Here is a 20,776-nt window from a genome sequence, read left to right as displayed (position 1 = left end):
CTACTACCACATTGGTGAGGAAATTCTGCTGAAAGCTGCAGAGAACAAGAACCTGATGTATAAGGGTTTTTAAAATAAACATCCTCCCAGATTTCCCTCCCTCTGTTGGAAACGCAGAGCCGCATTTGCAAATATGAGAGGAAGACTACGTGGGATGACCGGCGTCAGGTACAGACTGCTATACCCTGCAAAGCTGTTAGTGACCCATGGTGATGTGAGGAAAAGCTTTACCGATCCCAAAGAGACCGTAGACTACGCGGAGAAGCACCTCTCCCACCCACCTTCAAATGTATTAAAAGCAAGGATATATCTATATGTCTAACGCTGACACAGCACTGTGTTTCTTCTTTTCCCTTTATATTCCATGTAAAGGTGAATATGGAGCGTTTATGGAGCTCGTTTATTGACCAGCTGTCAGTTAGAAGGTAAGAGTTACTAGGTTAACAGAGGTTAGCAGTAACAGTACGGGGAAGTATATTGTGTTGTTCTTTTGTTGTTTTTTATTTTATCCTACTTTACTTTGTTATTTTGATTTTACCTGTTGTGAGTGCTTCCCGTAATTCTCCTTTTTCTTGCGCCGCTGCGGCCAGAGTTCACAACATTACATATTTTTGTATCTATAAACAGGAAGCTGACACTCTCCAGACTTTATCAAAGGTGTGAGCGTCACAGCAGAGGCCTTTGTGTCAACGTAGCTGAAGACAAAACACAGAAACACATGAAGGAGATTTTCCTGGCCTGGATTTTATACAAATATTCTGCAGTACATCAAAAATGAAAGAAAACCATTAGTCAACATATGAACATCACCTCTGAAGTTACAGAGCTTTGATTGGAGACACAGCTGAGCGTTTTGCATTTTGCATAATTAATTACATAATTAATTATGTAACCATAATTAAATGGTTACATCATCTTTAAAGTCCCCAGAGATCAGGAAAAGGGCCTGAGGGTGCTGTGTTTGGAGTCTGCTGGTTACAGTGTGCAGGACCTCACAGGCTGCTGCAGCGTTAGCAGAGGGCGGGACATACACAGCTATCATAATCACGTGTGTAAACTCTCGTGGTAGATAGTACGGTCTCATGCTAACCGCTAGCAGCTCAATGTCCTTACAGCATAGCGTCTCTTTGATAGAGAAATGCCCAGAGTTACACCATCTATCGTTCACAAACACAGCCAGACCCCCTCCTCCCTTCTTACCACTCTCCGCTGTTCTGTCATAAGAGGCTCAGCAGCTAAAGCAGCACACCTGGGTCTCCCAGCCTATTAAAAGCAGCCCTTTGCTTCACCTGCTTCACTAAACATTATTATTTTAAGCAGAGTGGTGTGATTTATGTAGGCATTGCTGTGTGACAGGATGACTTTTCTTGCACACCCACCAAATGAGGGCGCACATGCTTCCACGCCCACTGGTGACTGCACACATCCTTTCAAGGAAGCATTTCATTCATCCCTAACAAATGGAACAAAACACTGTGCAGCGTGTTCAGGTTTGAACGTGGCCCTGGCCTCTCTCTGCATCCACCTGGCACATGCAACACACATCCACTCCCTGCTGAGCTGCTTGTATTTGATGTGTTGAAGTTTTGGTAAAGTTTGAATAAATTCCACTTTATTTATAGGAACATTTCATTTGTGGACTCCTGCTTCCCCTCTCCTTGAGCCAGTTTGTGACGGGAACATGACATAAGAAAAGTAATTTATCCCTTTTTGATTCTGTGTATCTGGCGCTCATCCAGTGAGTTCACACTTGGCAGAAACAGACTGAATTTGTCTGGAGAACTTTGGCTTCAGCCAAGTTAGATAAACACACTGTGTCTCTGTCAAAACAGCAGTGTAGTTGTGGCACCCCTGTGAGGGAATGACCACATGAATATTATTTTGTGTAAAACACTCATGTAACGGGACATTTTTCATTGCTATATGTATTTATTTTCAGTTTCTTTAAGAGGATAGAAAATCCATGTAACAGGGATTCATTTTATGTTAGAAAGCAGTGAGGGCGGAACTTTGGTGCTTGCTCCGGGGTTTCGGGGAGCAGTAAGTGGAGCCCACCTTCCGCTGCTTCCTCAGACACGTTCTGGAGGAAAGCAGAGACGCATCGTGTCTTCCTTACTCTGCTCTTCACCTGCTTTTACAGGTCGGTACACGGTGCTCGCACCGAAAATGTTGTTTATTGTCACCATGGTTACCCAGGTTAATGTGAATGGGAGAGTTAAGGCGGTCCGCCAAAGTTATTTATATGTAAACACGGGAGAAAACCAGAGGAGTGTCCCGCGCGACCGCACCGCGAGCCCGCTCGTTAGGTGGAGCGCTCGTGAAGCAGAGTCAGTGCGCTCCTATGCTCTGTGCAAACGTGTTGTAATGCTCCAATCAAATCAGTTCTGTGAGATGTGAATGTTAATAGTTCTGTTAAAGTGACTGAGTAGATTAGCTAGTGTAACACAAGCACTCTGAGCAACTCTGTGTAGCTAACAGAGGCATTCATGGGTTGATTCAACAAGCTGTGTTTCATGATGCACTAAATAGTGATTTTGCCAGTAAATTACTGGAGGGAACAAATGTAATGTATTTACCAATGCTGTTATTGAATAGAACTGTTTAGCCAGTAAGACACTGCAGAAGACAATGTGATGTGTTTATTGATATGATAAAAGGATGTAGCTGTTATGGAAAGAAGTGTGAACTTGAGAAACTGAACCAGTTAAAAAGAGTATATTTCACTGATGTTGTGAAATAAGTAAATGTCATTGATGTGAATGAGGAACCAGCTGAACAGTATATTGAAAGCTCATGTTTAGTGTTTTATAGCATTTATTTGTGTGAAATAAATCAGACTCAGACACGTTCTGGAGGAAAGCAGAGACGCATCGTGTCTTCCTTACTCTGCTCTTCACCTGCTTTTACAGGTAACATATTTGTCATCGAGGTCTTCATCCTTGGGACCCGTAACATAGTAACTTCTTCATTGTTATACTTCTATAGTTTTCCCATTTTGTGAGCTGTGGATGTGGAAAGTGTCTCAGTGACACATCCACATGAAAACGGCGTTACCTTCGTTCATTTGCACGTCAACTGAACGAGCTGTTTGGACTTTAACGTCACAGCTGATGCTTCGATACTCGAACTCAAGAGTTCAGCTTCCACTCAGAGGTACAAGTACACACAGCAAAGATAAACGTGTACACAAGGTGGAACCCACAAGTGCACAGCTCCAACCAGAGATGGGCAGTAATCCGATTACTTTTTTCAAGAAACGAGTAAAGTGAGGGATTACTATTGCAAAAAAGGTAATTAGATTACTGTTACTTTCCCGTAAGCACGCTGCGTTACTGCGTTACTAAAACCGCAGCTGTGTGCAGATGAACAATGGATAATCTATCGAGTGTGGAGAGAGTGTGAGCGTGCAGCGTTTAAAGCGTGGAAGCACTGACCTTACTTTGAGTTTGACTCTGTAAAAAGTGACAAAAACATTAGCATCCGCTGTTCACTGCGTGGGAAGACAACATGCTCACTCACTATGTGTTAATGGGCATGCTTATTTATAACTTTGATTAAATGTCATAAAAATAATTCCATGCCAGCTCACCATTGGTGATCAGGTAGTTTCTGTTCCAGTTCCAGTCCCATAAATCATGAAGCTTGCTGCCAGAAAAGCTTCAAATCTCCTTTGAAAGCTGTTTGTGGTCTTGATTGTGGGAGCTTCAGTTGTCTGACTCCAGCTGCCACACAGTGCTCACTGATATCATTTGCAAAAACCCCAGTGTGACAATATTTATCAGTGAAGCAGAAATCAGGAAGTGACGACTTTTCTTTGAACATTTGCTAAGGCTAAGCTGTGCTTTCTACCACAGTTGGGAATTTCCTGGTTTACAACAAATTATTGTGTCAACACCGCATAAGATTTCAAACTACAGGAAAATCACTGGAGTTATAAGAGGCAGACAACGACACACACACCACATGCATGCTGTTTCTATTTATTGTGGATTAACCTGTCAAGGGCAAGAACAAAAGAATTCTGCCTCAAATACAGGAAATCATAGCTTTCCTGTATTTCCTCCATTGTTGGCATGCTGGTTAGTGCTGTTGCTCCACAGTAAGAAGGTCCTGGGCTAAATTATCCATGAATGTAAACGGCTGTGTGTTTCTATCTGATAGACTGGTGAGCTGTCCAGGGTGTACCCTGCCTGGTAACCTATCACTTCAGGGTTATTTCCCAGCCCTGCTGCAACCAGGATAGAGATAGGAGGATGGTAGTTGTTGTAGACCCATTCAATTTCAATTGAAGGATTAAAATGTTCCAGGAGCTCAACTTACTCCATCTGAACATGTTTCAATCGTGTTTTATGAACACAACATGCAGCTTTACTGAATATGAAAAGGTTGTGTTGATTTAACTCAGTTGTTTAAGTTTCTGCCAAAGCAAAACCTTTGTGTGCAACCAGTGTCCACTATTGAATCAAGTAAATCCAACATGTTTTTGTCAGTGCAAAAGGAGTTACGGTGCCTGTATTCCTGCACAATATTGTCCCGGGAGGGAGGAAAACTTTCTGGTGAAGTTTTGGTTGATTTTTGGGTTTTGCTTGACACTAGGTTGATTTTATCAGTGAGGTTTGGATTGTTTTCTTTCTCTAAGAGAGAGAAAGATGGTTTTATGCTTGGACATGTTTGCAATGGGCCCCAGTATTTGTTACTTTATTAGTATTTTATTGGTTGCGTTTGTTTGTGCTTTTGTTACAGTGCACTGAGATAAGAACATCTGAGAGGTGTGATCCACCGCTGGTGATATTTTGGTATTTTGTGAGTTCCCGATTTAACAAATCAGCTCTTTAATCCAGACCTGAGAGGTTGAACTTTAAAGCGCTATAAAATATTCTTACTGGAAACAGTGGCAAAGTGTTTTTCTCCATGATTATAATGGGCTTGGGAGAAATTCACTTATATGTGACATTGATCACATGAGAAGTCCTGAGCCTAAAAGGATTGCAGCGAGTCAATCCAGTCCAAAAACAAGGAGCTGTTTTCCTTTAAAATGATGACGTCATCTTGCTGGTGATGGAGGCTCGAATAGGTTGCGCGTGAGACTCCATTATCAGCAATATCTGGTATGAATGTGTGTGGATGTATGCATGTGACTGGACTGTGATGGACTGACGACTAAAAGTTTAACTGACTTGATACTGAGACAAAAACGGTGCCGACTTTAGGATTAGTGAATGTCCACAACAATTCACCCAGCCTGTAGAAGAAGGGTGGAGGTTTTGTCTTGTTTTGTTGTTGCAGGAGCAGAAGGATGACAGAGACTAAAGGGGGAGGCTGTAGCTTCACATGAGTGTGAGCTGCAGACTGAACCCTTTGGTTGCTAATGTTGAGTCACTGATGTTTGCATTAAGAAAATTGTGTTTTATTAGCTGTGTTTTAATTAAGGTATCACATTATATTGTTGGGAATGTTAAATGCTAAAGTGAAGAAAAGCTTTGATTTCACTCATGACTGAACATGTTATTATTAACCATAGCAGGCCACTGTAAAGAGTCAATTAACTGTTATAGAGGAAAAAAAGGCCAAAAACTCTGTTAATACCTATGAATAACAGGCAATGATAGACTTGTCACATTCAAAATAGAGATATGTAATAACAAACACCGGTCCGTGTCATTTAGGTTCTCCATTGAAATAGTCAATCATTTAGAAAAGTAGAATATATATATATATGTCTCAACGCTGTTTCTCAATAATATTAAAAACCTAAAAACTATTGTTGTGGAAGATAGAAGTCACTGTGACAGCCCTCTGACTGTGGAGGACGTTTGTAATCCTATTTCTGCACTTAAGGCCAACAAATCTCCCGGCACAGATGGTTTAACTGCAGAGTTTTATGAATCATTTTCTAATCTCCTGGCTCCGTTCTTACTGCAGCTTTTCATAGGAAGTGTAGAGAATAACATCCTCCCTCCTACTCTTACTCAGGGTCTCATAACACTTATTCCAAAGCCAAACAAAGACTTACTTCTTATTGATAATTGGAGACCCATCTGTCTGCTCAATGATGACTAGGGATGGGTACCGGTGTCATGGCACCGGTTCTGACATAAACGGTAGTAACCAGACCGAAAAGCAGCGCACATTTCGGTGCTTTATTTCGGTGCTTTTTTTCCTGAGCCTTGATACACTTCTAGCCAATCATTTTACGTTTCCGAGGATGGTAGGCGGGGCCAGGTACGTACGTTCTGTTAGAGCAGAGCTACCGATTAGAAATGCCCAAGACGAAGCGGTCAAAAGTCTGGCTGTACTTCACAGCAAAATATGCAAACTCAGCAGCCTGCAACAAGTGCTTTAAGCTGATACTGTGATACTGTCAAAGGAGGTAACACCTCAAATCCGATGAAACACCTGGCGACGCATAGCGGGTTTTTTAAAGCCGAGAAATGCACCGTATTTGATGGCAGCAGCAGCCGTTCTTCTCTGTTGTTCGCGTGTAATTTACGTTGAGTAGGCTAACCACGTTATTACATTAATGCATGTAAGGTGAACTAGCAAACATCATCATAGCTACATGCGGCTGTCTTCTTGTTTGATGGCAGATACTCCCTTCACCCTGGCCAAAAAGGCTAAAATGACCAAAGAAAAAGAGGGAAACAGTTAAACATGAGAGGTTTTTGGATAAAGTTTGTATTTTTTCCATTGGTTAAGCACTGCTTCCAGCTAAGAGTGATACCATATATCCCCCATAGCTGCAGAAAAGGCTAACATTGTTATCTTTTTACACAAAACCAGCTGAACATGAGAGGTTTTTGGACCAATTTTATGTTCTCCATTCTTTAAGCACCGGTTTGAGCACCGTTTGAGCACCATTTGAGCACCGGCACCGTTTCAAAAGTACCGATTTGGCACCGGTATCGGATAAAACCTAAACGATACCCATCCCTAATGATGACTATGAGATTATGGCTTTAGTACTTGCTAACAGAATGAAAGAGTTCTTGGACACAATTATCGATGAGACACAATCAGGCTTTATGAGAAACAGACACCTTTCTAAGAACATGAGACTGGTTTTAGATCTACTTGATTACTCTGATTTGGTATCTGACTATAGCTTCATTCTCTTCCTGGATTTTTAAAAGGCTTTTGATACAATTGAACATCAATTTATTTTCCAGTCTTTGGAAAAATTTGGCATTTTTCTGTAAAGCTATCAAAACCTTGTACACGAATGGCAATAGCTCAATTAAAACGATTAAGACTCCATCCCGAGATTTGACCTGTTATACAAGGAATCAGCACAGCTGATAAGGAGCTCATCATCAGCCAGCTAGCTGATGACACCACACTCTTCTTGAAGAATGCAAATCAAATCCGTCCAGCCCTTAGTGTTATTAGTGATTTCTCTGAGGCATCTGCTTTATGTCGAAATCTAAAAAAATGTGAATTACTAGCAATTAAAGGCTGCACTGCAAATGCTCACTGTAACATTTCTGTTAAACAAGAAGTCACATATCCAGGACTGTTAACATCCAAAGACCAAAAGTCAAGATGCTTGTCAAACTTGTCAAACAGTGTTGGGGAATTCTCAATGGTGCTTGGTGCCATACCCTCAGGGACTTTAATGTTATATAAAAACACTGACAGCTCAATATCTGCCTCAGTCACTCTCCCTGATCCAGCTGAGTCAGCAGTGGGAAAAATCTGCTTTTCACAGGAACTTGGTAACAGCAATAAGAGAATACGTAGTTTATTCCAAGAAGATATCATGTCTCTCCCATATATAGAATATCTTACTGGAACCGACATGTTCCAGATATCACCTGGAAGACAGTCTGGATGATCCCATAAATATCTAATTGTGAACAAGGTGAAGGAAATCTCATATAAAATTCTTCATAAATGTGACCCAGCCAGTCACTATATGGTGACATTTAAAAGAGACATAAATACTAATTGAACTTTCTGTGGGGATCATCCAGAAACTGTGGCACATCTCTTTTGGTTCCTCTACACAGAGATTCTGGAAGAATTTAGCAGTTTTGTTATTGTCCATATTTTAAGGGAGTTTTCTTTACGATGGGAAAATGTTTTATTCTTTTTCTTTAAGTTCCCCAGGAAGAATGATAAATGTTTTTTTATAAAAAAATTGTTAATACTTTTAGCTATTTTATATCCATAAATGTAAGTTTATTAATAAAACACCATATTTCTGCCTTTTTATAAGGATATAAATTATAAATACAATCAATTTCAGACTCAACCAACAAAAAGCCTCTCAGAACAATATTTATATTGTAACAGTTGCTATTGTAATGCAGTGTATCACCACATGGCGGCGCCTCCTGTCTCACGACTGGTGTCACCCCCTTTTTGTTCTTCTTCGCACTCCTCCTGTAATGGATGCTCCCGTGTGTACGCGAACTAGTGTGCTCTTTAGTAATGTGTGGTAGAGGTAGCACTTTTATTTTTGATATTGTAAATAAATGAGTACTTTTTGGAAAGTCAGAAGCTGTTTCTCATTCGCTATCCACCTGCACACCTCTGCGGCTGGCTTCATCTCCACTGCACGTTACAACTGGTGCCCGAACTTTTTCCCCTTGGACTTCAGACAATTTTTGCATCCCGCCGAGGATTCTTCTCTTCTAGCACGTGAACTGTCTCGGAAATCCCCCCAGTTTTGCGGACGCTCGGACGTTTTCTCCAGCCATGGCCGCAGCCTCAGCTCAGGTGGGACCCGACTAATTTCTGGATACCGTGGTGTGCCGCTGCTCCGCTTGGGAGAAAGAAAAAGAGAGAAGCTGACTCCGCGACGCGAATGGACTCCGTGGATTTTTTATTTGTTGTTGGTTTCGTCTTCTAAGGATTAATTCTTCTGTGGAGAGCCTGGACATGAACATTTCTGCTGGCTTTTCATTCCCCTTTCCCTCTGCTGAGACTGACTGTAGCACATGTAAGTGATAGCTTGGCCGACTACAACCGTTGGTGCTGGTCTTCGGCACAGTATAACGAAACGACTTAAAACTAATCTTGCATTGAGCTCTAGTGTTGCAGACATGCTATTGTAATAACATGGTTCTGATCACTCCAGTCTAATTTCAAAGTCAAAGTCAAAGTCAACTTTATTTGTCGATTCTGCCACATGTACAGGACATACAGAGAATAGAAATTGCGTTACTCTCAATCCCTAGATAAATAGCAAATGAACATTTAAATATATTTAAATATAAAAGTGATTAAAAATGCAAGTAAAATAATTAAAAAGTAAAAATTTAAATAAATACAATTTTACATATAACAAGAATGCTATACAATATACAATATAATGGGTAAGTGACATTGAGTGTAAACCAGGCAGAGTAGTGCAAATAGGCAAATAGTGCAAATGGAGATTTAGTAGTGTACGGTAAGAGAAAGTGTAACAACAAAGTCTTATGAGGTAATGGCAGTCCAATGCTCCACAAAGTGACTGGTAACTGGTGCAGGCCAGTGAGTGAGTCAGAGAGTGTGTGTGTTTGTGTGTGTGTGACAGAGTTCAGTGAGACCGTGGAGGAGAGAGGGGAGAGGGGGCAGAATCGGGAGGGAGTTAAGCTTCCTGACAGCCTGATGGATGAAGCTGTCTTTCAGCCTGCTGGTCCTGGCCTGGAGACTCCGCAGTCTCCTCCCCGACGGCAGCAGCTTGAAGAAGCTTTGCATTGGGTGCGTGGGATCAGCCGCTATGCAAAGGGCTTTTTTAGTGAGACGGGTGCTGTAAATGTCCTGGAGGGAGGGGAGAGAGACACAGTTGTTGGGCGAAATTTTATATGTGGTTTTTCTAAATTTAATCTTGAACGCATTTTTGCAGTTTTGTCTTTCTAGTCTGACCTAAGTGACTCTTTTACTGCTATATCAATAACTGCGCTGTGCCTTGGAGCGGCTTAATTTTTTTGAAATCGCAATGGCACACTGCCCAGATGACTCTGACTCAGACATGGAACTTACCTCGTTACCTATGTGCCAGATAGTTGAAAATGTGACTCCTAGCCTTAGCCAACAAGTGGTGGAGTTAAGAACTGAGGTGAATAAGCTTAGTGATTGTTTACGTGACTCACTGAACATACAGCAGAGTTTACTAAGGCAGTGGGACCAACTCACAACGGGGAACTCTCCCCCTCCTGCAGTCCCACAGTCTCCTGTTTTCCCAATGGCCACATCGACACCTCATGTTCATGTGATGGACAAAACTGAACCCACCAACAGTACCAATCCGTTCCTGCCCAGCAACCCATTTCAACCTACAAATCCTTTCCTCCCATCTCACTCACTTAAACTCAGCAGCACTTCCAGAGTGATTGCGGCAGCTTTACATCACGCAAAGCTGGAGCCTCCTGTGTATGCTGGGGACGGAAAAGTGCAACCTGAGGACTGGTTAAATGCAGTTGGCACATACAAAGCCTCATTGAACCTAACTGATGGGCAATTGCTAAACGAACTGCCACACTTTCTTGCAAAAGAGCCCGGGAAATGGTTCAAGGCACTGAGCTCCCACATCACATCATGGGCTCAATTCTGTCAACTGTTTAAGACAGTTTTTCTGCCCTCCGACAACCAAGAATGCATCCTGAGAGGAATTTTGGATCGTGTTCAGGCTCAGGATGAGCCACTCCCAACCTTTGTCGCCCACATGTTGAGTGAGTTTGACAAACTGAAGAGCCCCCCACCTGAAAAAGACAGAATTGACCTAATTAGTAAACATGCTCTCGAAAAATACAGAGTTGCCCTGTATGGCGCTAATGTCACTTCTGTAATGGACCTGCTGCTACGTGCTCATGAGCTTCACTCAGTGCTTGGACCACAAAGACCACAGCCTGCTTTATGTAGCAAAGACAACTATAAGCCTGAACCTTACTGCTTCAAATGCTCTCAGCCAGGGTTCACTACACGCACCTGCCCAAACTGTAACACCCACAACGAGCCTCGAACACCACTAGGCATGGCCCAGTCCAGCCATTGCCAGCACCTGGCCCCTCTGACCCTGGCCATGAAAAGGTGGAATTAAGCAGCACCACATCCCAGCCACAATACAGGCAGTCGGGAAACTACAGGGGGGGGGAGGACATTTCACAGAGGCCAACCTTCCCCCAATTACTAACGGAGCCTCACACGCCCGATTCACTACAGGGTGGACACAGTCTTGGACACTTGGAAGACAATTTTTCACAAGTCCACTGGAATACCCCACTAAGAACGAAAGTGAACTTCAATGCTTCATCTGTGGATGCTACCCTCGACACGGGTGCTTCCCTCTCGGCTGTACGAACAGATCTCGTTCAAGTAAATGACTCTTACCCTAGAAACACAAGTGAGTGGAATGGTCCTGCAGTTAACCTCGCCAATAATGCTCCCTGTATCCCTGTTGGTGTTATTTGGCTCAATATTCATGAACAAGAACTTTTACCAGCGTTTTGCCATAATACCAGATTTGTCCTCTCCTTTCATTCTGGGAATGGATTTTATGGCAAGAGCTTCTGTTTCTATTCACATTCCCACTAGACGAGTCTACATTGAGGACATCCCCTGCCCACTCGCAGACAATGAAGAGGACCTTCAAAATGATTACTCACATTCACCTGGAACACTGATGTCTTTGGACTTGGTTCGCTCCGACTTAACAGCCAAACTGTCTGAAGCAAGTCTCTCAGAGAACAACAAGGATGCTTTACTAAATCTGCTCAGCAAGTTTAGCTCCTTGTTTGATGGTCAACTTGGTCGAACGGCTCTCACTGAGCACGCCATAGAGACTGGCAATGCAACACCTGTCAATCTCCCACCCTATTGCACGTCACCTGCTAAGAAACGTGTGATTGAAGAACAAGTGCAACAAATGTTGAAGGACAACATCTTTGAACCTTCCACAAGCCCTTGGGCAGCTCCTGTAGTCATTGTAAATAGAGCGGCCATGGAACCAAGGTTTTGTGTGGACTTTCGAGGGCTCAACCAAGTTACCCGAAAAGACTCTTATCCCCTGCCTCGTGTAGATGAGTCTTTGGACTTTCTGGCAAGAGGAAAGTTTGTCTCGACATTGGACTTAGCGCGAGGCTATTGGCAGGTTGCTGTAGCAGAGGACTCGAAGCCTAAAACTGCCTTCATCTCTCACTGCGGTCTCTTCCAGTTTCGGGTGCTGCCCTTTGGGCTCTGCAACGCACCTGCAACTTTTCAGAGACTCATGAACTGTGTGCTTGCTGGCCTCATTTACAAAACGTGCGCAGTCTACCTGGATGACATTGTTATCGCCTCACCTACCTTTGAACAGCACTTAGTGGATCTTGAGGAGGTGCTGGGCAGACTCCAGGCTGCTGGCTTGTCATTGAAGCTCAAAAAGTGCCAATTCTGCCTCGATGAATTCACCTTTCTCGGGTACCGCATCACATCATCAGGTGTTAAGCCCGATCCGGACAAAGTAAAGGCGGTTAAGGAGTTTGATACCCCAACCTCAGTGAAACACGTCCGTCAGTTCCTTGGCTTGACTGGCTATTATCGACGCTTCATTCAGAATTATGCCCGCCATGCCGAACCTCTTCACGCCATCACCAGAAAGGACAATGCTTTCCACTGGGACGACAGCTGTCGAAGGGCCATGGACACTTTGAAGGATCATGTCACATCAGCCCCGATCCTGTCATTTCCAGACTTCAACCGTCCCTTTTCCATTCACGCCGATGCATGTGACATTGGTCTTGGGGCAGTGTTGATGCAAAAGGATGACAAGGGTCGTGAGTACGTTGTGGCTTTTGCTAGTCGCTCCCTTCACAAAGCTGAACTCCCCTACTGCACTTCAGAGAATGAGTGACTTGCTGTGATATGGGCTCTGGAACACTTCCGCCCTCGTCAAAACCCAACGGGCCGACTCGCCCGCTGGTCACTTCGTTTGCAGGACTTTGATTTCACAATAGTGCACAAACCTGGTGCACAGAACAAAGTTCCCGACGCACTGTCACGCAACCCTTTGCCTCTGACCTGTGACAGGCCGACTGATCTTTTACCAGATCATGCTGTTATGGGCAGCCTGGACATTCGTACTCTGCCCCCCGTCATTCTGGCTGACCGTTCACAATTCAGACAGCTGCAGTTAGACGATCATGTCACAGGTCCACTCCTCAGAGACATTGAAGCAGACTCTCTGAACAGCTCGGACAATGCCACCTTGTTACAGTATGTTGTGTATGACTCTCTTTTGTATCACAGAGAACCCAAGTCCACATGTGCTTTGCACCCTTTGAAAGAGCTGAAACTGTTTGCCCCTACTTCCATGAGAGGCACCTTGCTGGACTATTACCATGACCACCCCACAGCAGGTCACTTGGGTGTTTCTAAGACATTGGCTAGACTGCGTTTTAGGTTTTTCTGGCCCAAAATGGCAGCTGATGTGAAACGCTATGTGATTTCATGCTCAGTGTGCCAACTCACCAAGCCAAGTCAGAAAAAAGCAGCCGGTCTTATGGTTCCCATTGTCCCCCAGAAACCCTGGCAGTATGTGGGTGTGGATTTTGTTGGGCCACTTCCCCGCACCCCCACTGGTAATGCTTATTTGATCGTGTTTGTTGACTATTTGACTAAATGGGTTGAAGCCAGTGCTGTCAAAGAAGCTACATCTCAGGTAGCAGCTGGTAAATTCGTCACTGACATTTTTGCTAGGCATGGTACACCCACTTACCATGACAGCTATATGGAGAGGAATCTGTCTCCCAAGGCCCTACTTGGATATAGGGGGCCCGGCTCTCCAAGGCCGTGTTATCTCAGAAGGGTTCATCCAGACTCTCCTGTCGACTGGCTTTTCATCCCCTCGGTGAGTGGAATATATGAACGTGAAGGCTCTGATCCCGAGAATTTACGCCCTTTAATTCGAGAAACTCGAGCTTCTTCCAACAACAATGTTTTCACCCCGCTGTCTATGGCGCTCTTTAATGCCCGATCTTTGACGAATAAATCGTTTGTGCTTAACGATTTTATTGTTTCTAAAAATCTGGACCCGATCTTTGACGAATAAATCGTTTGTGCTTAACGATTTTATTGTTTCTAAAAATCTGGACTTCCTGTTTTTGACTGAGACCTGGCAACGGGGGTCGGATTATTCGGCTACTATTGAAATGTGCCCATATGGCTTCTCTGTCATTAGCCAGCCTCGAGGATCTGGTCGTGGAGGAGGCCTCGCGGTGGCATTTTGGAGCCGTTTTAACTGCCGTTCAGTGAAAGTTGGACACTTTCTGTCTTTTGAACTGCAGCTCATCAAAATCGGAAAGAAGGATCCTTTTTACTGTGCGTTGGTTTATCGCCCTCCTGGCCCAAACAGCTCGTTTTTAGCCGAGTTTAGTGATTTTCTGTCCTCTACTATGAGGTTGTCTAAATTGCTTCTTGTGGGGGATTTTAATATACATGTTGATGATGAGTCCGACCTCTTTGCTAGGGGTTTTACCAGCATCATGGACTCTTTTCATTTTATCCAACATGTATCTGGCCCCACACATAACAAAGGCCATACACTGGACCTTGTTTTTTCTTTGGGTCTGAATATTGATTATATTTATTCTAAGGACATTTTTATTTCTGACCATTATTGTGTCTTTTTTAATATGTCTTTTTATGAGCCTATGTCTCCTGTTCATCGGACAGTTATTTCCCGCACTTTAAACTCCTCCACAGCACAGAAGTTCTCTGATGTTTTTAATTTAACATTATCCCCACAAAACGATTTTTCTATAGATCTATTCAATTATCATTGTCTTTCGATCTTAGATGAAATCTGTCCGATTAAAATGAGACCTGTGCCTGTTTCCAAGTCTGTACCCTGGTTAAATGACAACATTCGTCTTATAAAACGTAATTGTCGTAAAGCTGAGCGGTTATGGAGGAAAACCCACTTAAATGTTCATCTCCTTTATTTAAAGGATCTTTTAGCCTCCTTTGACAATGCTATTAGAGTTGCGAGGGCTGCTTACTTTTCTCAGTTGGTTTCAAAGAGCAGAGGTAATCCTAAAGTTTTATTTGATACTATTACTAATATTATTACTCCTGCTCCACCTGCTGCTATTATTTCTTCTGTTGAAGATTGTGAAACTTTTCTTGCTTTCTTTTTAGAAAAAATTAGCAACATAAGGAAAAACCTGTCTTTTTCAGCGTCTGCGCTGTCTGTTCCCACGCCAGCTCGGCCTGTTGTTTTAGAAGGTTTTTCACCTGTTTCACTACCAGAGCTGGGAAAAATAGTTAGTGCAACAAAATTATCCTCTTGCTCTCTTGATTTTTTTACCTGCATCATTATTCAAAAATGTCTTTTACTCTACTGCTCCCTGTATTCTTACTATAATTAATACCTCCTTGGCCTCGGGCATAGTCCCTGCCTATTTTAAAACTGCTGTTATACATCCCTTGTTAAAAAAGCCTATGCTGGACCCATCTCTCACTAGCAATTATAGACCGATCTCAAAAATTCCGTTAATTGCTAAGATTCTAGAGAAGATCGTGGCTAAGCAGCTTACAGCAGTTTTAGATAAATATAGTATTTTCGACAAATTTCAATCTGGCTTTCGTAAAGTTCATTCCACTGAAACAGCCCTTCTTAGAGTTTCTAATGACATTTTGTTACAAAGCGATGCAGGTAAATGTTCTGTTCTCTTAATGTTGGATCTTACGTCGGCCTTTGATACTGTTGACCACTATATTTTACCTAACAGGCTGAAACACTGGGTCGGTGTCTCTGGGACTGCATTGAAATGGTTCTCCTCGTATCTCTCTGAACGATATTCTTCTGTGGCAGTTTCTAAGTATAGATCATCTTCTGCGTCCCTGTCTTTTGGTGTGCCACAAGGCTCTGTGCTAGGGCCATTACTGTTTCTAGTTTATTTACTCCCTCTCCAGCACATTTTGAGCCCTTTTGAGGATATTTGTTACCATTGTTATGCAGACGATATCCAACTCTATATATCTTTTAAACCGGAAGAGGCTTCTAAGCTGCGGCTTTTAAATGTGTGCTTGGAAACCATTAAAGGCTGGATGGCTGAAAACTTCCTCCAACTAAATGAAAATAAAACCGAAGTCCTCTTATGTGCCCCAGATAGACATATACCCAGTAGAGCTGGGCGATAGAACGATAACGATATGTATCGCGATATAACTTTTACTCGATAGAGAAATTAAGCTATCGCGATAGACCTCGCCGCTCTTGTCCTCTTAAAAAAAAAAAAAAAAAAGGACAGCCAATCCTAATTAAGTAGCGCAGAGCCGAACCAATCACAGCCGCAGCGTCACGTCGCGTGACTTGTTACGTACAGCACAAGTGCCAAGCCGCACGTGTGTTTGTTTGGGAAGCAGCCAGCGGGTAATGGAGGAAATGAGTGTGCCGACTAGAAAAATCAACCGAGCGTGACCGAAGAGAAAACGGATGATGGTTCCAATGCCGGAGAGATTGTCGAACGGAAGAGCCAAAGAAGTTCCGTAGTGTGAAGGTATTTCGGCTATTTCAAGTCTGACAAAAAACAGTAGCGTGCACTGTAAATGTGCCGAAAGCAAGTCTGGAAATACAATAAACTGGTGCATGCGTCACACTGTGCGCCACGTTATTGTTTCGGTGAAATGAATTTCTACAATACTGTTACTGTTAATTCTACTCTCTGCAGTGTTTAAATGCTTACATATACACACAGTTACTGTCCGTCCACACTTACGACTCGGTTCTGCTTCTATGCCGCAGCTTTGTTTACTTTTTCCCACCGAGGCGTCTAGACTTCTGATTGGCCAACATTTCTGCACGGTTAGGAATCTAGCGCCACCTGCTGCTTTGGCATGTTCATAGCAGCGTTTTCCTTCATTTCTGCCTTTATGTGTGGACGGGATTATTTTTTAAAACGAAAACGGAAAATCTCCGTTTTCAAAAATACCCGTGTACGTGTGGACGTAGCCTCAGTCTCTGACTGGAAGCGCTAATTCGTCATTCGGCTTTTGTCAGACTAAAGTAACTGTTAAAACTGTTTGAAAAGCTCAGCTATACAACAAGGAGAGATTGAGAATTTCCTTTTAGTTCTCAGTTTATTTGATATTGACAAAAGTTAGTCAGTTTTGTCTGTTCTTCTGTAAAACAAACTAAGATTTATTTTTAGAATTAATATTTTGTTTCTAAGTGGAATTGACAATTTAGTCTGTTTCATTTGTTCTATTTTGAAACTTAAACGCTTTAGCGGCTGCCTTTTGTGTAGTTTGCAATATTTGCCTTTATCTATCTGAAATAGTCTCATGTTCCTTAAGTACATCTACCCTGTCGAACTTATTATGGGAAATAAATATTTAAATAAAAACAAGCTGCTGATTATTTCACATTTTACTTGTGAGCAACGGCACATTTAAATCTTACAAATATAGTTATTTGGCTTATATCGTGATAGATATCGTTATCGCCTGAAATGAAAAAAACATATCGTGATATGAAAAAATCTCATATCGCCCAGCTCTAATACCCAGTATAATAAATGCTCTTGGTCCTCTTTCAACGTTTGTAAAACCATCTGTCAGGAACTTAGGGATTATCCTTGATCCTGCTCTTACGTTAGATAGTCATGTTAAATCTCTTGTTCGGTCTTGCTTTTATCATTTAAGAAATATTTCTAAATTGAGCTCTATAATATCCTATACCGAACTGGAAATTGTTATTCATGCTTTTATCTCTTCACGACTGGACTATTGCAATTCCCTGTTTACTTGTCTAAACAAAGGTTCTTTGGAGCGTCTGCAGATCGTTCAGAATGCTGCAGCAAGACTTTTGACGAAAGCTTCTAAATATTCACATATAACACCGTTGCTTATGCAGTTACATTGGCTTCCTGTCGAATTTAGAGTCCATTTTAAGATTTTGGTTTTAACTTTTAAGGCTCTTCAACAACAAGCACCACCATATATTATTGAACTTTTACAGCCCTATGCCCCTAGTAGGTCTCTGAGGTCGAGTAGTCAGGGCCTACTTGTCATTCAGTGTACGAGACTGAAAACTAGGGGTGATAGAGCTTTTGCTACTGTGGCCGCCAGACTGTGGAATTCCCTTCCTCAGGACTTAAGATCTGCTGATTCATTGATTACTTTTAAAAAACAGCTAAAAACACATCTTTTTAAAACTGCTTTTTGCTAACTTTGTTTGTATTTTGTCTTTTTAATCTGTTATATCTTGTAAAGCACTTTGTGATCTCTATCTAGAAATGTGCTATATAAATAAAATTTTACTTACTTACTTACCTCATTTCTGACAGAGGGTCTCCTTTTGTGAGTGAGCTTTTTGAACATGTTGTTTCTGCCTTAGGCTCGGTGCACAGACTCACTACGGCATATCACCCTCAGACAAATGCTACTGAACGCGTCAACCGGACTCTGAAAACTGCAATCCGCGCTTATGTAGGTGATAAGCACACATCATGGGACAAGTTTCTCCCTCAGATTTGCTTTGCTCTGTGCACCGCCCCCCATGACAGTACAGGTATGACTCCTGCCATGATGCTTTATGGTCGTGAGTTAGACACCCCGCTTGACCTTATCACTCAGCCTTCTACAGCAGGTGTTGATGAACCGGGTGTGCCTTACCCTGAGACTCTGAGAGCCTCCCTGCAGGAAGCTCACGACCACGCCAAAGCAGCTTTGGACTATAGCCATGACAGACAAAAACATTACTATGACTTGAGACATCGACATGCCACGTTTCGTGTTGGTGACCTTGTGAGGTCAGACGCTCAGTCTAACTTTACTGCTAAACTTGCACCACTGTTTCAGGGACCATTGTGTGTATCTCAGACTCAGTGATGTTAATTACAGGCTCACTTGGGTGGACTCCGGTGTGGATGCAGGTGTTTATCATGTTGTGAACATGCAACCGTTCCATACCTGGGACTCTCTCACTTCCAAAGAACATTCTGTTTCATTGCCTGCTGAGAGAGAGACCACAGAGGGTCTGAACTCTGACTCTCAGGCCCACCCTGGCCCCCCTGCAGACACTGACATTGACTCTGAGCCATTCCCCTTTGATTTACCGGACATTGACTCTTCTTCTGGTGTGGGCGCTGTTCCAGAGAGTGTTTCACCCAGATCTGTCCAGCACCCAGCTGCTGGTGGACATTACAATCTCAGGCCCAGACGTTGCCCCAGAGTTACGTCTGGCTGGAGCAACAAAAGATGGACTAATGATTTTCACACAACCAGGCTTGATCTGAAGTGAAATGTTTTGGTTAAACCTGTTTGATGCTGTCTTGTTGCATTGCTACTTTGAGTCATGATATGTAGATGTTTCTGTTTGCTCTACTTAATCCAGTTTTATGGCTCTTTCGTGCGTTAAGGTTCATTCTTGGCATTTACTTAGGAAAAAAAAAAGAACAAAAGAAAAAAGTGAAAAAAAACTAAGAAAACTGATTTTCCACTGTACATATTCGTCTTATTTTCACCAATTTCATTTTTAAATGGTCTTTTGCCCTGTGTGTGTGCACCAATCTTAGCTGTAACCTCTATGTATAGGGTATTGTTAGGTGTGGTGTGTGCTTTTTCAGCTGTGTACGGCTGAGGACAGCCTTTTTCTCACCAGGGGGGGACTATGTAACAGTTGCTATTGTAATGCAGTGTATCACCACATGGCGGCGCCTCCTGTCTCACGACTGGTGTCACCCCCTTTTTGTTCTTCTTCACACTCCTCCTGTAATGGATGCTCCCGTGTGTACGCGGACTAGTGTGCTCTTTAGTAATGTGTGGTAGAGGTAGCACTTTTATTTTTGATATTGTAAATAAATGAGTACTTTTTGGAAAGTCAGAAGCTGTTGCTCATTCGCTATCCACCTACACACCTCCGCGGCTGGCTTCATCTCCACTGCACGTTACAATATGTTGATTTTTTTTCGCCTACTCATATCATCATTTTTTTACTCCTGGTTCTGTATGTTCATGTTCTGTTCTTTTGTAAACTTCATCTGTTTGTATGTTGTATACTCATTGTGTTTCAATAAAGTTCGATTTAAAAAAAGGTACGTTCTAAACGAAGCTTCAGACGTCACTGATCACGTGACTCTGGCCAAACGAATCAAGCCTCGACACGGTGCTTCTGAAGCAGCGCGTTGATCTTTCTGACACACGCACCGGAGCGTCAGCTTCAAGCGGACCATCACTACGTCTCACATCTAAAGGTGTCAAGGTAACTTTGAACTGAGTTCAGTCAATCTGGAGTTTTTCCAAGTTTTCTGTTGCTCTCTGTGAGAGAAGAGCGTTAAAGGCGGGGCTCTCCAGAGTCCAGCAAAACAGGAAACCACAGCTGGGTGTGTGTAAGTGTGCAAACCAATAGAATGCATCGTGGTGGGGGGGGCATCACGGGCAAGAAAAAAATAAAATAATCGGTCGTACCCATGCTTCCCCGACGTCATGCCAGCGCATATTGGGAAATTCGTAGGCACCGATCGGTTTTCTATCAGCCATTTGCTGGGAGTAAGGGCGCCCTCCGTTTGCGAGGTGCGCCTGCTGCTGGCGGCACAGGGAGGAGAGGGCGGGGCGGCGGGGAGTCTCTGGCTGGCTGGAGCGGCATCTAATAACCAACTCGCAAAACAAAATAAAAACAACAAACAGATATTATGATACAGACTTATAATCTGCACCCATGTTTTTTCTAAATTCTATAAAGTGAGCTCGAGAGCCCTCGGTGCGCCTGCGCGCTGCTGAAGTCAAAGTAAAATTTATTGTCATCTCCGCTACAGACAGTCCAGCATATAGAGAGACGAGACGACGAGGCTGCAGTTACAGCGGTGCA

At 42.9% G+C, this 20,776-nt stretch overlaps 1 long non-coding RNA gene across 3 annotated transcripts in view; it reads left to right on the top strand.

The window, feature by feature from the left end:
• The first annotated feature begins 2,086 nt into the window (after positions 1-2,086).
• The window catches only part of LOC143420434 (uncharacterized), a 28,887-nt gene continuing 10,197 nt past the window's right edge, over positions 2,087-20,776 (top strand). Inside the window, exon 1 of one of the 3 annotated variants that reach the window (XR_013100260.1) lies at positions 2,087-2,909. This is a non-coding gene — a long non-coding RNA (uncharacterized LOC143420434). Of the gene's footprint in view, positions 2,910-7,662; positions 8,942-20,043; positions 20,171-20,776 lie in introns of those variants that run through there. The other 2 variants (XR_013100261.1, XR_013100259.1) reach the window with 2 other exon arrangements.

The sequence above is a fragment of the Maylandia zebra genome, linkage group LG2 (assembly GCF_041146795.1).
Source record: "Maylandia zebra isolate NMK-2024a linkage group LG2, Mzebra_GT3a, whole genome shotgun sequence".
NCBI lineage: Eukaryota > Metazoa > Chordata > Actinopteri > Cichliformes > Cichlidae > Maylandia > Maylandia zebra.
The sequence above is the reverse complement of the archived record's forward strand: the minus strand, read 5'-3'. Positions and strand labels throughout refer to the sequence as shown.